General features: G+C 40.7%; 1 protein-coding gene across 2 annotated transcripts in view; it reads left to right on the forward strand.

The window, feature by feature from the left end:
* SOX5 (SRY-box transcription factor 5) overlaps positions 1-15,151 on the forward strand; it is a 1,186,854-nt gene that overhangs the window by 338,052 nt on the left and 833,651 nt on the right. For both annotated transcript variants that reach the window (XM_075551990.1, XM_075551991.1), the window contains exon 4: positions 14,513-14,596. The gene's annotated coding sequence lies outside the window, so the exon portion shown is untranslated. The remainder of the gene's footprint in view (positions 1-14,512; positions 14,597-15,151) is intronic.

The following is a 15,151-nucleotide window of genomic DNA, read 5'->3' on the forward strand; positions in this document are numbered from 1 at the left end:
CCCTCTTTTCTGTGTTCTCGGTTACCATGCGCTGAGTGGCTGTGATGGAAGGCATGGTTGGAGGAGCAGTGGAAAGGCCTGGCTGACAGCAAGGAAGCAGCACTCTTGTGTTCAAAAAGCATATGCACTGTGTGCGTGCTTCCTCAGTATTTACGAAGTTTCTATACGTTGACTGATGAGATCTGAAAAGGACAGAATACAGTTAAAACTTCAACTTTATTAAAAATGATGTCCCACCACTGCCTTGTTCCATAATGCTCTACGTCCTTCATTGACTAGAGAAACTTTGTGGTTCCCATTGAACTTTAGATAGTGTCTATGAGAGGAGTCTTTCTTTCTCAGAGCATTTTATATGATGCAGATGGTGGTCAACTTTCTCCTCTTTGAAGTATTGAGTGCTAGTCTTTTTTCACTCCTTTAGTCTGAATAGTTCAGATATATAAATCTGAATTCAGTGGAGTAGAATTATTTGGTTTCAGGTGAGAACGGATCTTCGCTGATGCAGCATCTATCCAGCTCAGGATTCTTGTCCGCAGAGCTCTGGCAGATGGTCTTCTGTCTCTGCCTCGACTCCTACCTTTCCGCAGTATGGTTTCCATACTGAGCTCTGACAAGAGGCCAGTTCTTGCACCAAGCGCTTGGCAAGGATTTGTACAGCTAAGCCTCACAACAGCCTTGTATATATTTGCACTCTTTTATAGACTAGGAAACTGTCAAATACTTAGGCTAAGTGGCCGTGTCCAAGATCAACTGTCTAGTAAGGAGCCAAGCCAGAAAACCACCCGGTTCTAGTCAAACCCAATCCCGCTGTGTACACACTGCATTTGACTCTGGATCAATAAGCCAACCCCATTAATGACAACACCTTGAGAAAAGTTTATTTTCCATAAGACCCTATAATCTATTTCCACATCCTTAGCCTCCCACATAAAAGATCAAAAGAAAGAAAGAAAGAAAAGAAAACACACCTAGACTGTCCCTTCCCCCCCCTCCCATCTGGAACTTGAGACAATATAGCTCAACAATATACTTTCCCTTCCAAATAATAACTTTTCAAATATCTTGTGGTACTTAAGGATTGGTTCCTCTTCCACCGTTTTAGTTTGGGTTGACTAGAGAAACAAATTCATAGGCACTCATGTGTATAAGAAAGAATTTTATATAAAAGAGCAATCGTATATTAGAAAACATCCCAGTCCAGTCCAGATAAAGTCCCTAAGTCCAATATTAGCCCATATGCCCAATACCAGTCTATAAATTCTTCTTCAGATTCATGCAACATGCAATGACACTGAATTCAGGAAGGCAACAAGCCAGTGGGTGGAAAGACTTGTGCATCCAGTGGTGATGGAGGCATCTCAGTGTGGGTCTCCATGTTGCTCCTCCAGTTCCATCACCATGGCTCCATGTGACTTGTCAGCAGGAAGACGAAGCAGAGAGTGTCCCACCACCAGGGAGGAAAACAGACGTTCCCAGAATCCTCAGGGGAAGGTGTGCCCCCACAGAGGCGTTATTAGCTAAGCATTGATTGACAGGCTAGACTCCACTCCTCCACAAGTTGACAGGTGCTTATGTAACTTCCACATCCACTCTTTTATACCTTGTCTTCTTATGGCTACATGTATGATGGAAGTTTTGGAAAGATCATGGGAAAATATAATTTAAAAGATATTGGATTTTTTCCTTCAAAGTTTCAAAGCTTTTGTGTCATTTCTTCCTAATATTCCCTGCCATTGAGTTGATTCTGATTCATAACCACTCTAGTAATCAGGGTAAAACTGCCTTACTATGTGTCCTAGACTGAAACTCTTTTCAAAAGTAGAAAGCTTTCTCTTTCTCTGTGGAGCAGCTGTGGTTTTGAACTGCTGACCTTGTAGTTAGCAGCCCAACGCATAACTACTGTACCATCAGGGTTCCTTGATATAGAGCCTTATTTATCACAATCATCAGACAATTATGGGCCTGGTAAACCTCTCATGAGTGTTGTTTACTAATCAAATCTACTTATAGCATCAAACTCTGGTGGAATTGTGGCGTAGACACTGGGCTGCTAACCATAAAATCAGCAGTTCTACTCCTATAAAGAAATAGTCCCAGCAACCCACAGAGGCAGTTCTATCATGCCCCCCGTCAGACTCCACTTTGTGGTAGTGAGTCTTTTTGAGACCTATAGCATCACAAGCAGTTCAGAAACCAGAATTTAAAATATTATTCGCACAACACTCGTGTGGACCCTACAATGATTACCTGAATTCTCTGTGTTTCCCCGGCCCCTCGACTGCCATCTCTTATTCTTTCTTTGCATTGGGCTTGCTGAAAGAAGAATCGGCATCTCTGTGGGATACTCTTAAAAGCAAAACTTCTCTTTGGTATTTGATGTTTTTCTGCAAGGTTTTATTGTTTCCTTTCCAAATATAGGAGGCTAAAACTTCAACTTGTGGATTTAAATCTGTTATTTCAATGTTATGATATTCTTATTTTTAAAACTTACTCACACAGTGGAGTTCAAATTTGCTAAGTCTGTCTTGATCTAGTCATATGATTACTGCATAATTACTCAAGAGTTTGAGTAAGATAAAATCATAAATATTATTTTTATCCTTTCCCATTAATTAATAAGCACATGTCTGTTTCAAGGGGAATTTAATCTTTATATTTGATTCATAGACCCATAATTTTTCAAAATGTAATTTTGTAAGAGCCATCTAACATCAGTCATTTTTATGGTGTGTATGTGTTTATTCTTAACATCCGAAAGCCATATTTTGTTATGAATAAATAAATATGTGCATATTAAGCATATCTTGTCCAAGTCCAAGAAACTTGGTTAACTACTATCTGCCATCTTACTTTAGAAAAATGTATTTTAGATACCATACTGAGCTATTGCTTTAAAATACACGGATAGATGGTCATGATATTTCACACCAGGGTAGAAATCCCAGAGGTAATAGGCCTCTGTTGTGTCCCAAGTCTGTATATAAGGCAATGAAAAAATTATATACAATAAGCACTTGACAAAAAGTATAGAAAGGAGTTAGTTATCTTGCACATGAAAATCTTATGGGCATTACACAAGAGTACTCCAGTAATTTTGTGGAAATATTCTATACTCTTTTAATTCTATTTTTCCACAAATATTTGAAGCCCCCCATTAAGAGCACAAACTTCGAAGCTCATACTCAGTGCCATGCAGTTCATTCCAACCCACAGTACACCTGTACAGCCCTGGAGTCGTGGTAGTGCAATCTGACATGAAAGTTTGACGTTCCAAACAACTGGCTGCGCCATGGGAGAGAGGTGAGGGCTTTCTATGCCTGCAGAGAGTACAGTCTCAGACACCCATGGGAGCAGTTCTTCCCTGTCCTCTGGGGTTACTATGAGCTAATGGGAGCAGCATACTGATATTCTTGCTGAGGAGAGTAGCCCATATTTTAGATGGCATTGCCCTGCTCAAAGGGGTCTGAAATGTAAAGGATAAATTATGTATCTGCAGTAGGTGATAGAAAACAGAAATCACTCTAAGTATTCTTACAAATAGGTGTGGAAGAATCCCTAGTTAAAGTAAATGCTCAACTGCTAATATATATGCTCAACTGCTAACTGCAAGGCTGGAGATGCCAGCCTACCCAGAGATACCTTGGAAGAAAGGCCTGGTGAACTACTTCTCAAAAATCTGCCATTGACAACACAATGAAAATAGACCTATGTGTCTATATTTATAGGTTAAGTATTAAGGTGACAGGAGGACCTTGGGCCTCTACTCAAACACTCCCTCAATGCATGAATACTTTCTTTTATTAAATTGGAACTCTATGATGCTCACTCTCCCGACACAACTGCTGAAGCCAAAGTGGGTGAACAAGTAAATGTGGTGAAGAAAGCTGATGGTGCCCAGCTATCAAAAGAGATAGTGACTCAGGTCTTAAAGGCTTGAAGATAAACAAGCGTCCATCTAGCTCAGAAGCAACAAAGCCAACATGGAAGAACACACCAGCCTGTGTGATCGAGTGGTCCCGAAGGGATCAGTTATCAGGCATCAAAGAACAAAAAATCATATCATTGGCTGGACACCTCCATGATAGGATCGCTGAAGACAAATGGGTGCATAAGCAAATGTGGTAAAGAAAGCTGATGGTGCCCGGCTATCAAAAGAGATAGTGACTGGGGTCTTAAAGGCTTGAAGATGAACAAGCGGCCATCTAGCTCAGAAGCAAAAAAGCCCACATGGAAGAAGCACACCAGCCAGTGCGATCACGAGGTGCCAAAGGGACCAGGTATAAGGCATCATGCAGAAAAAAAAAGATATATGTATGTGTATATGTATATATATATGTATGTATGTATGTATGTATGTGTGTGTGTGTGTGTATACCATATTGAATGAAGGGGGAAGTGCAGAGTGGAGACCCAGGGCCCAAGTGTCGGCCACTGGAGATCCCCTCATAGAGGGGTTTAGGAGAGGAGATGGGTCAGTCAGGATGCGAGGTAGTACCGATGAAGAACACAGCTTTCCTTCAGATCCTGGATGCTTCCTCCCCACAACTACCATGATCCGAATTCTACCTTGCAGGGCTGGATAGGGCAGAGGTTGTACGCTGGTGCATATGGGGGCTGGAGTCACAGGGAATCCAGGGTGGATGATACCTTCAGGACCAAGGGTGTGAGGGGCGATGCTGGGAGAGTAGAGGGTGAGTGGGTTGGAAAGGGGAACTGATTACAAGGATCCACATGTGACCTCCTCCCTGGTAGATGGACGGCAGAGAAGGGGGGCGGGAGGGAGACTCCGGATAGGGCAAGATATGACAAAATAAAAATGTATAAATTACCAAGGGCACATGAGGGAGGGGGAAGCGGGGAGGGAGGGGGAAAAAAGAGGACCTGATGCAAAGGGCTTAAGTGGAGAGCAAATGCTTTGAGAATGATTGGGGCAGGGAATGTGCGGATGTGCTTTATACAATTGATGTATGTGTATGTATGGATTGTGATAAGAGTTGTATGAGCCCCTAATAAAATGTAAAAAAAGAAAAGGGGGGAAAAAAGAAGAAAAAAAATAAAAGGAAATGATTAGGGCAAAGAATGTACAGATGTGCTTTATACAATTGATGTATGTATATGTATGGATTGTGATAAGAGTTGTATGAGCCCCATTCATGGAGGTCTAGACAAAGACATGTACATGCATATATATAGGAGGATGGGGAAATAGATCTATGTGTCTATATTTATAGGTCAAGTATTAAGGTGGCGGAAGGACCTTGGGCCTCTACTCAAACACTCCCTCAATGCATGAATACCTTCTTTTATTAAATTGGAACTCTATGATGCTCACTCTCCCGACACAACGGCTGGAGCCAAAGTGGGTGAACAAGTAAATGTGGTGAAGAAAGCTGATGGTGCCCGGCTATCAAAAGAGATAGTGACTGGGGTCTTAAAGGCTTGAACATAAACAAGCGGCCATCTAGCTCAGAAGCAACAAAGTCCACATGGAAGAACACACCAGCCTGTGTGATTGAGTATCCCAAAGGGATCAGTTACCAGGCATCAAAGAACAAAAAATCATATCATTGACTGCACACCTCCATGATAGGATCGCTGAAGACAAATGGGTGCATAAGCAAATGTGGTGAAGAAAGCTGATGGTGCCCGGCTATCAAAAGAGATAGTGTCTGGGGTCTTAAAGGCTTGAAGGTGAACAAGCGGCCATCTAGCTCAGAAGCAAATAAGCCCACATGGAAGAAGCACACCGGCCAGTGCGATCACGAGGTGCCCAAGGGACCAGGTATAAGGCATCATGCAAAAAAAAAAGATATAAGTGTGTGTATGTATGTGTATATATGTGTATATGTATATATGTATGTGTATATATGTATATATATATATATCGTATTAAATGAAGGGAGAAGTGCAGAGTGGAGACCCAAGGCCCAAGTGTCGGCCAATAGAGTCCCCTCATAGAGGGGTTTAGGAGAGGAGATGGGTTAATTAGGGTGTGAGGTAGTACCGATGAAGAACACAGCTTTCCCCCAGATCCTGGATGCTTCCTCCCCCCAACTACCATGATCCGAATTCTACCTTGCAGGGCTGGATAGGACAGAGGCTGTACACTGGTACATATGAGGGTTGGAAGTACAGGGAATCCAGGGTGGATGATACCTTCAGGACCAAGGGTGTGAGGGACGATGCTGGGAGAGTGGAGGGTGAGTGGGTTGGAAAGGGGGAACTGATTACAAGGATCCACATGTGACCTCTTCCCTGGGAGAGGGACAGCAGAGAAGGGGGGAAGGGAGACTCCAGATAGGGCAAGATATGACAAAATAACGATGTATAAATTACCAAGGGCATATGAGGGAGGGGGGAATGGGGAGGGAGGGGGGGGGAAAGAGGACCTGATGCAAGGGGCTTAAGTGGAGAGCAAATGCCTTGAGAATGATTGGGGCAGGGAATGTATGGATGTGCTTTATACAATTGATGTATGTATATGTATGGATTGTGGTAAGAGTTGTTTGAGTCCCTAATAAAATGTAAAAGAAGAAAAGAGAAAAAAATGAATAGGAAAAAAAAAAGAGTTGTATGAGCCCCTAATAAAATGTTTTTTTTAAAAAAGAAAACACAATGAAGAACAGTTTTCCTCTGACAAACAGGGGGTTTCCAGGAAGCAGTTTCCTGGAAGGCAGCTGGTTTGGTTAATGTGTGCAAATTGTTTCACAAAAGAGTAGACCCCCAGTCTGAAGCACCAAGAAGTTCCTAGCACCCCGTAGCTTGGGAAATGAAGGATGAGGCAAGATTGCCAGGATCACTTGGTGAAAGAGTGCAAATCTTAGGGATATTATGTGAGAGAACTCCATAAAGTTTGTGGGAGAAGTGCTGCTATCTTTTAAATCCATTTCCCACAAGTGTTTTGAACGCTCTCATATACAGGAAATGTGGCCAGCGTGCTCTTATTCTTGCTGATGAAAGGATCCAAAAAGTTTTGGTGGTGTTGACCATGACCTTGGGGGACCTGTGTGGCAAAAGGAGGAGCCATGTGTAAAGGAGCTGCTCTTAGGATAACTGGGAAACAAAACGGAGCTTGAGAACTTAAATTGCAGAAGGTTCATAATTGTTGAACCTTGCCAGTGGGTGGTGGGGATTCTTTTACAGTGTTTAGATTTTGAATAGATTTGTAATTGTCTAATAAAATTATACAATGAAGCAGGGACCTGGCCCATTGTGCCACCCTCCAATTTCCTCCCTGTCAGAAGTCAAACTCCCATGGAAGCCCATTGACAGGAGAGTCTGGCAAACTGCTCACAGCCCACGTGCGGGTGTGTTTCCGAGTAGAACAGAGGATGGGCAAAGGAAAGATGCAAGGCCAAGAGGCCAGGGCTAGCAGACAAGGCACCCTATCTCCTACTGTCAGTTCAAGGTTTCAGGCATCCTCGAACTATGACCCATGGGCTATAAGCGGCCCACTGGGTGTTTTTGCCCCATTTTTTACCTCAAAATAAGATATCTGCAGCGTACATAGGAATTTGCTCATAGTTTTTTTTTTTTAAACTGTTGTCCGGCCCTCCAACGGGTCTAAGGGACAGGGAACTGGCCCCTGTTTAAAAAGTTTGAGGACCCCTGTGCTTAGAGGTTCCTGTTTTCTAATAAGACATTCTGATCCCTTCTTCTTGCTATAAAGGGGGCGGGTGTGATTATCTGTCCTTAAAGCCCTGATTTTCCTTTGGACCCTTCAATGTCAGTGTAACACAGTCAAGTACGGATACAATTCCTGTGTGAATTCTCCACAGTAGATTTCACGGGTACTTGTTATTTTAGGAGAGATCCTAACTTGTGTCCCAGGGTAATTAAGTAACTCCTTGTACCTCTGAGCCCCCATGGGTTTCCGAGACTTAACTCTTGTGGGGGAAAGGGTTGAAAGGTCTATTATTAAAGTTCATTATTAGATGAGACTTTTAAGTTTTTCTTGAGTTATCCTTTGGTTTCATGCTCCAATTAGATAACACGCTATTCCTAGATTTACCCCTGCTGCCATTAGGAGAGACTTACTGACCCCTCATCTCTTTCATCAGGTTTCGGTATCATCCTTAAATTGTTCTGAAACCAGGGAATTTTTGTGCTAAATATTTGGCCACGTAGCTCTTCTGTGGTATATTATTTTAACTTTATTTATACAATTTTTATTTACCCCCTTTCTTCTTAGAAAAAAAATACTATTTATGGATAAAGCATAGTTCCCTTCTCTGAGCAAGTTGATATTAAGAAAACAACATAGAAAAGTGCACATAAATTGAGATTTAGTGATGTGCTTCTCTAGCCCCTCCCAGATCATCAGCCTTTGAGTGGCTGAAATTGAGAATCGTGCATTTGAATAGGTGATGCTTCAGAAAGACAATTCTTCTTCTACCCCTTTTTGGGGTGTGTGGTGGCAGGGGCGGGGCCGGGGTGGGGGGGAGAAGAGAAAGTGTGTGTATGTGTTTACTAAACCTGGGTGTCGTTTCGACTTTCTCCATCTGGCATCTGTTGTAACATCAGCCTAGCTAGCTGCTCTGTGTCAAGGGTACTTTAGCCTTTGCATGATGAAAAGAGGAAGAAAAGAAATCATCTCCATAAGAAAATCCTTCCCCCCCACCCCCCCACCTCACTTTTGTTTGTTTTGTTGTTCCTGAGCAAGTTTCTTGCCATTTACCTTTTCATTTGCATTGCTTATTGATTGGCAATTTTAAAATTGTTTATTGTGCTCTTTTGTGTCACCGGTCAAGAGCTAAAACAAAAGCTGCCAGGCCCAGCGAGGTACACATTTGCATGCGGTGAGCGTTGCCCGAGGAAAAAGTAATTGCTAATGCATATTTATGTGGCACAAATTTGCCATTTGTTTATGCATAAAATTATCAATAGTGCAGGGCGGCCCAGCCGTAGAAAATGGTGACCTTTTTAGCTTAATAAATAGAAATCAGCTGTTATTGTGAAGAGATCAGCCATTTAGTCTGTGTTGAGGGACATTGCCGGGAAAATGCAGATTGAGGCTGGCAATATCATTAAATGGAAGGCCAATGACCCTTTCGGTAGTCTATTATCCTTTATCTAGTTGGGGATAAATGACTCTTCTTGGCAAATGGAATAAAGAACAACAGTTTTGGGGAGGGTTTTTCCCCTTGGTTGTAATTTTATAACTCTGCATGTCGAGCCAGTAAAACAGGAGAGGGGCTTTCTTGTTGACCTGTTGCTGGAGCTCTTTCAGAAATTGATGTTTGCAAGTTGCTTCCACTGTTCTGGACCCCGACAATTTTGATATGTAAAAGTAAGTCCCTTGATGTGTTCATCAAGGGAGGGGGCATGCTTGATAATCTTCTTTAAGTTTTAGAGTTCACTTTTATTTATTTTTTAATGGTAGTGGGGGAGGGTGTCACATTTTTATTTTTCTATTAAGGATGGCGTTGTGAATTGGGTGCTTTCTGTATATTTCATGTTTCGAAAATACAACAAGTAAAATATTCTGAAAATAAACAAACTAGGAGAAACAACAACAGCGATGACAACAATGAAGAATAATGCTTTGTAAGTGAAACAGTAACTTTTGAATCATAATGTGCGGGTCCTTTGGATTGAAGAATACACTATAAAACAGTGTCTTCAACATCGTTCCTAAATACACATACACAGTGAGCCTGTGTTGGTCCATTCGCTGCCCTATCTGATAAGTAAAATAACCCCTCTCTTCAGAGCTTGCCTGAGCTTATGGCTTAGCGTGCTGCCTTCTCACGTTGCACTTATTTGGTTCCTTGATAGTGAGTGGATATTTTTGCTTCTTAGGGTTTTTGAAATCCAGTTTTTATAATCATCACAGAATTCACAGGTCAATGGAAATATTCGTTTCAAAATGTTATCATGTGTAATATCTGATGCATTTCCCTTCAACCATGTGCAGATGTAATGAAACAATATAATGACATAGAGACCTGTAAACCCACCCCCTAAAGCATGGCTAACATTTTGGAAGCTATCTGCATGTTTCTTTTTCTCAGACTGCGCTTCTTACCCAAGTTCATCCCAGTGTGGGCGGTTTTTACAATAGATGTTTTGCAACTTCCTATCTCCTCTCTGGCTGTGCTTTGGTATGACAGAAGAGTGTGTCACCAGAGTGACTGAGTGACCTTTTATTGGCAGAAATGGAACTATTGTTGCTTTTCTAAAGTAGAGGGTGTAAATAGAATTTAGGCACTAGGGTACATTAGTCCATAAAATGAAAACTTTTATGTTATTTATAAAGTATTGATTTTAGGTCCATTAGATTCACAGCCCCGTGTGTGTGTGTGTGTGCGCGCGCGTGTGTGCGTGGGTGTAGGACAATTATTTAATGGGTAAGTTGAAATTACAGAGGCAAGTGCAGAAGTGATTAACCCCTTCGTCCCAACTCACTGCCCTGGTTATGTACTCTTGAGGAGCGGAGAGGAGGACCCGGGGCAAAGGGCAGTGCCCGTATCGCCTGTATTTTTCCGCCCTTGCAGTTAACAGTGGCAATAAAATGGGTTTTAGCTCAGTGATTAATGTGTATCCAAATATGGTAGAGGAGACCTGGTGGTGCAGTCATTATGCATCGGGCTGCAAACTGGACGGACAACAGTTCTAAAGCACCAGCTTCTTTGTGACTGGAGATTTGCAGCTAGAGAAATCCATAACTGTCCTATAGGGTTATTGCACCTCAGAATCAACTCGGTGACAGTGAGTTTGGTTCAGAAATATGTAGAACAAATCAAATAACACTTGCCAAAATGATATGTGATAACATTGATTTTAAGTTGATGAATAAATAATCAACTCTAGGATATGATAAATACATAGTATTAGATTGATGTAGGGCTTTCAAAAGATTCACAGGAAAATCCCATTATCTTTTACTTCAGTTTTTTCACACACTTTTTGAAGCCCCCATGACATATAATATGATACAATAAAATAGAGATGAGATCATTTAACTTCTGAATACATTCAACTGTTTTGCCACATTAAAAGCAAAACAAAACAAAAACAAAGTGTGTTAGTCCAGGTAGACTAGAGAAACAAATTCTTTGACACTCATATGTATATAAGAAAAAGCTTTATATAAAGAGCAATTGTATATTAAGAAAACATCCCAGCCCAGTCCAGATCAACTCCATAAGTCTGATATTAGCCCATACGTCTGATACCAATCTATAAATTCCTCTTCAGACTCACACAACACATGCAATGACACCGAATGCAGGAAGATCACAGGATAGTGGGTGGAAAGTCCTGTGGATCCAGTGGCAATGAAAGCATCTCAGTGCTGCCAGGGGGTCTCTGGGGATTTTCCAGCTTAGGGCTCTAGTGTAACTCCATGTATCTTGTCAGTAGGAAGACATGGAGAGTCTGTCTGATCTCCAGTCAGCTATTTATCTCTATCACACCTCCAAATGAGCTCATCAAGCTACACCCTGATTGACAGGCTAGACTCCACCCCTTTGCAAGGTGACAGATTATGTAACTGCCAAAGTATATTTATCTTGAGTAAAACAAGTTGGAAATATCATGAAGAATATACTTTATTCTGAATAGTTCTTACTCAAACTCATTGCTATGAAGTCAATTTTGACTCATAGAAACCTTATAAGACAGGGTAGAGTTGCCTCCTCTGGATTTAAAGTAGAAAGCCTCTTTTTTCTCCCTCAGAATGGCTGGTGATTTCAAATGGCTGATCTTTTGGGTAACAGCTTAACACACTACAAAATCCTCACAATGGGACCAATAGGTAACATCATGATAAAAAGAGAAAACATTGACTTTCTTGAGGATTTCATCTTGCTTGGATCATCATCAGTGCTCATGGAAGCAGCAGTCAAGATATCAAGACAAGTTGCACTGGGTAAATCTCCTGCCAAAACTTCTTTAAAGTGTTGAAAAGCTAGGCTGTTACTTAGAGGACAGAGGTGTGCCTTAACCATGCCATGGTACTTTGAATCACCTCATAGGCATGTGAAGGTTGGACAATGAATAAGGAAGACTGAAGAAGAATCCATGCATTTCAGTTATAATACAGATGCATAATATCACAAGTATTATGGTTATGGTCTACGAAAAGAGCAAACAAATCTGTCTTGAAATAAGTATAGCTAGAATACTCTTTCAAGACAGGGATGGCTAAACTTCATTTCATATGCTTTCAACATGTCAGGAGAGCCCAGTTCCTGGAGAAGGGCATCCAGTAGTTTAGGCTGTCAGGGCAGTAAAGAAGAGCAAGCTGTTTGTCAAGATGTGTTGACACAAGAGCTCCACTGATGAGTTTAAACCTAAGAACATTTGTGAGAATGGCACAGGACTGAGTAGTGTTTGGTTCTGTTGTACTTAATGTTGCTAAGAAATGGCACTTAACAACTACAACACGCAAAGTGTTTAGGTGGATAATATATATTGTAGAAATAAAACTTTGGTTTTAGAATCTAAAAACTTATTTCTCAGCTTTAGTAAGGGAAAGTTCATCAAGGGATCATTCTAACCTAACATTTTTAATGGCAGGTTTTAAAGGCTGATACTGAAAATAACCATTGGGATGATTTTTAAAGGAGAGGTTTTCCCATTCTGTAACTACATAGAAAAGTACTGGTTAAAAAAAAAACACACAACAATAAAACAACAAAATACAAAGCAAAAAAAGAAAAGTACTGGTTGATATAAGGCTCTTTTCTGGTAATATGATGGCTTAAATATCATTTCACTTTTAGATAACTAAGTTCAGATGCAGAGCCCACATAATACATTCAGTTCAATTTCACATAACGGTTGTCACCGCCTCCTACAGGATGTTTTGTCATAGGCTGCTTTGGCAACTACTTCTTTATTTTCCTATCTGCCCAAACAAACAAAGCTTAATTATAAGTACACAATTTCTGAAACTTCCAAGGGCCTTGCCATTCTTCTGAGATCCCACTGTCGGCTAGCTGATTCCTTCTCCCAGAGACCCTACAGGACAGAGTAGACCGTTCCATGTGATTTTTGAGCTGAAGATCTTCACAGAAACAGACTGCCTGTCAGTGTAGCTCATGGGAGTAAACAGCCAATCTCTCAAGGACACAGTCCATGCATAGTCCACCAGAGCTCATAATCTTCAGACACACTGGTGTTTGGGTTGAAGAAAAATATGCCTGCTGAAACCTGTCTACTTTAAAACTGTACCCGACATCAGGACTATATCAGTCATCAACAGTTTCTTAAGTTTCATATTTTATGTTTTTCAAATTATGTAACAAAATTATAAAATGCAGGCTCCCTCTTGTAGGTGAAATGCCACCAGTGAATTTGTGTGCTGACCAAATACATATGACAAAATACCTTTTACCTTTCAAATAAATTGTACTGTGATTGTCACATTTGGTTTGATGTGGCATTTCATTTAACTGGGAAAAAAGTGATATCGAAGTTTGGGGTAGATGTTTCATGAAAATAAATTATTTTTTATAATATTAAAATATTTTGATACTTTTCCTCATTTTCTGCTACTTCCTAGTGGAATAATTCATGAGCTAATGATGAAATGATACTTTTTCAAGAGGGTAACTTTTGAATTTACGTATTATTAATGAAAATCCTGATATATACTGGAATGAAGTAATATCTCTCTCTACAAATCATGCTTTGGGAGGATAGAATGTGACATTACTATATCAAACTAAAAATACCTACTTAAATTCTGTTATAACAAATTATATTTAGATAATAATACAAATCAATTAAGAGTTATTTGATATACAATTTACAAATAAGGATAATAGTTAACCTCAAAAATAAAAAACCTAACGCTGTCATTGAGTAGATTCTGACTGCTGTGGGTTTCTGGTATTTCAATCCCCGTGAGAGTAAACAGCCTGACCTCTCTGCTGTGCACAGTCTGGTAGGCTCGCCCTCGTGACCTGCGGTTGGCACTACACGCCCCGCCCAGGGTGCCACATTTTACTCTGACAGGGAAACTGTTCTGAGGTAGAGAACCACAGGAGATTCAGATACCCCATCTCATCAACAGTGTTACGGGAGAAGGACTAGGACAAAATTAATAAATCTGTGCTCAGCAGGGACAATTGCAATAATTACTGATTTCCCCTAAAACATAGCTCTAGTCTGACCTTTGAAGTTTCTCTCTCTTGGAATTGATTGTTCATAACTGATCTAGATACATACACATACACATCTATATGATTATTATGTAACATATATATATTATAATGCCAATGGGCTTCACTAGTTTAGATCTGTCATAAATCCTTCTAAAGACTATACCGACAGCAGCCCACCCTAAGCAGCTACAGGACTTTACATGAGCATCAGACTAAATAAACACCTGTGGAAGAGATGGAGTTGGAGCCAATCCCACTGGCATTAAATAATGCAGGGTTTGTTTGCTTTTTCATAAAAATACAAAAGTCTTTTGAATTACTGTGATGAGTAATATGTTGGTGTCTTAACTAAAAGGAATAATGCACTGCTAATGGTCTGGTTTTCTTTTATTTCTTAGCATTCCTGCTGCTGATGACATGGTTCCTGTTTAAATCAGTTAGCAAGATTCTGAAAACCGAACAAGCAATTTTGCACTGCATTGGTAAGGAAGCGTTATGCTCATAAAGCTCACGATGCATGCCTTTTACAAATCGACAACTGTAAATCACAGAGTGAATGTTTCTATTCCTTCTATTTTTAATTAATAAGTAAAAATTACGTAGAGTCTATGCATACAAAACTGTAGTGTGCGATGTTGTAGTCGGGCAATCACTGCTTTGTAATATCTGTTTTAAGGTAATGTCTGCAAACTGGCAGATGATAGTAACATTTCTTTTCTTGACCCTTTTTAATGAGCTTCAGCGTTCTTGATGTTACAAGAGCTTTTTTCACTGTCCACTGAAAACTACTTTGAAAAACATTTGCTACTCTTTTTGCTGCAGTGCCCAATAAACATTTTGGGTCAGAATAAGCAGGTCATACATTTTAGACACATTTTCAGGAACTATTAAGTATCCCAGGAGCCATGGTGATGCAGACATTAAAGTGCTTGACGCTAGCCAAAAAGCCACCTGCAGCTGCACGGGGGGAAAGTGGGCAGTGTCCCTGTGCTGTGCTGTATAGCCTTGAACCCTCGAAGCGGTACTCTTCGGTCCTG

The sequence above is a fragment of the Tenrec ecaudatus genome, chromosome 6 (genome assembly GCF_050624435.1).
Source record: "Tenrec ecaudatus isolate mTenEca1 chromosome 6, mTenEca1.hap1, whole genome shotgun sequence".
Lineage (NCBI taxonomy): Eukaryota > Metazoa > Chordata > Mammalia > Afrosoricida > Tenrecidae > Tenrec > Tenrec ecaudatus.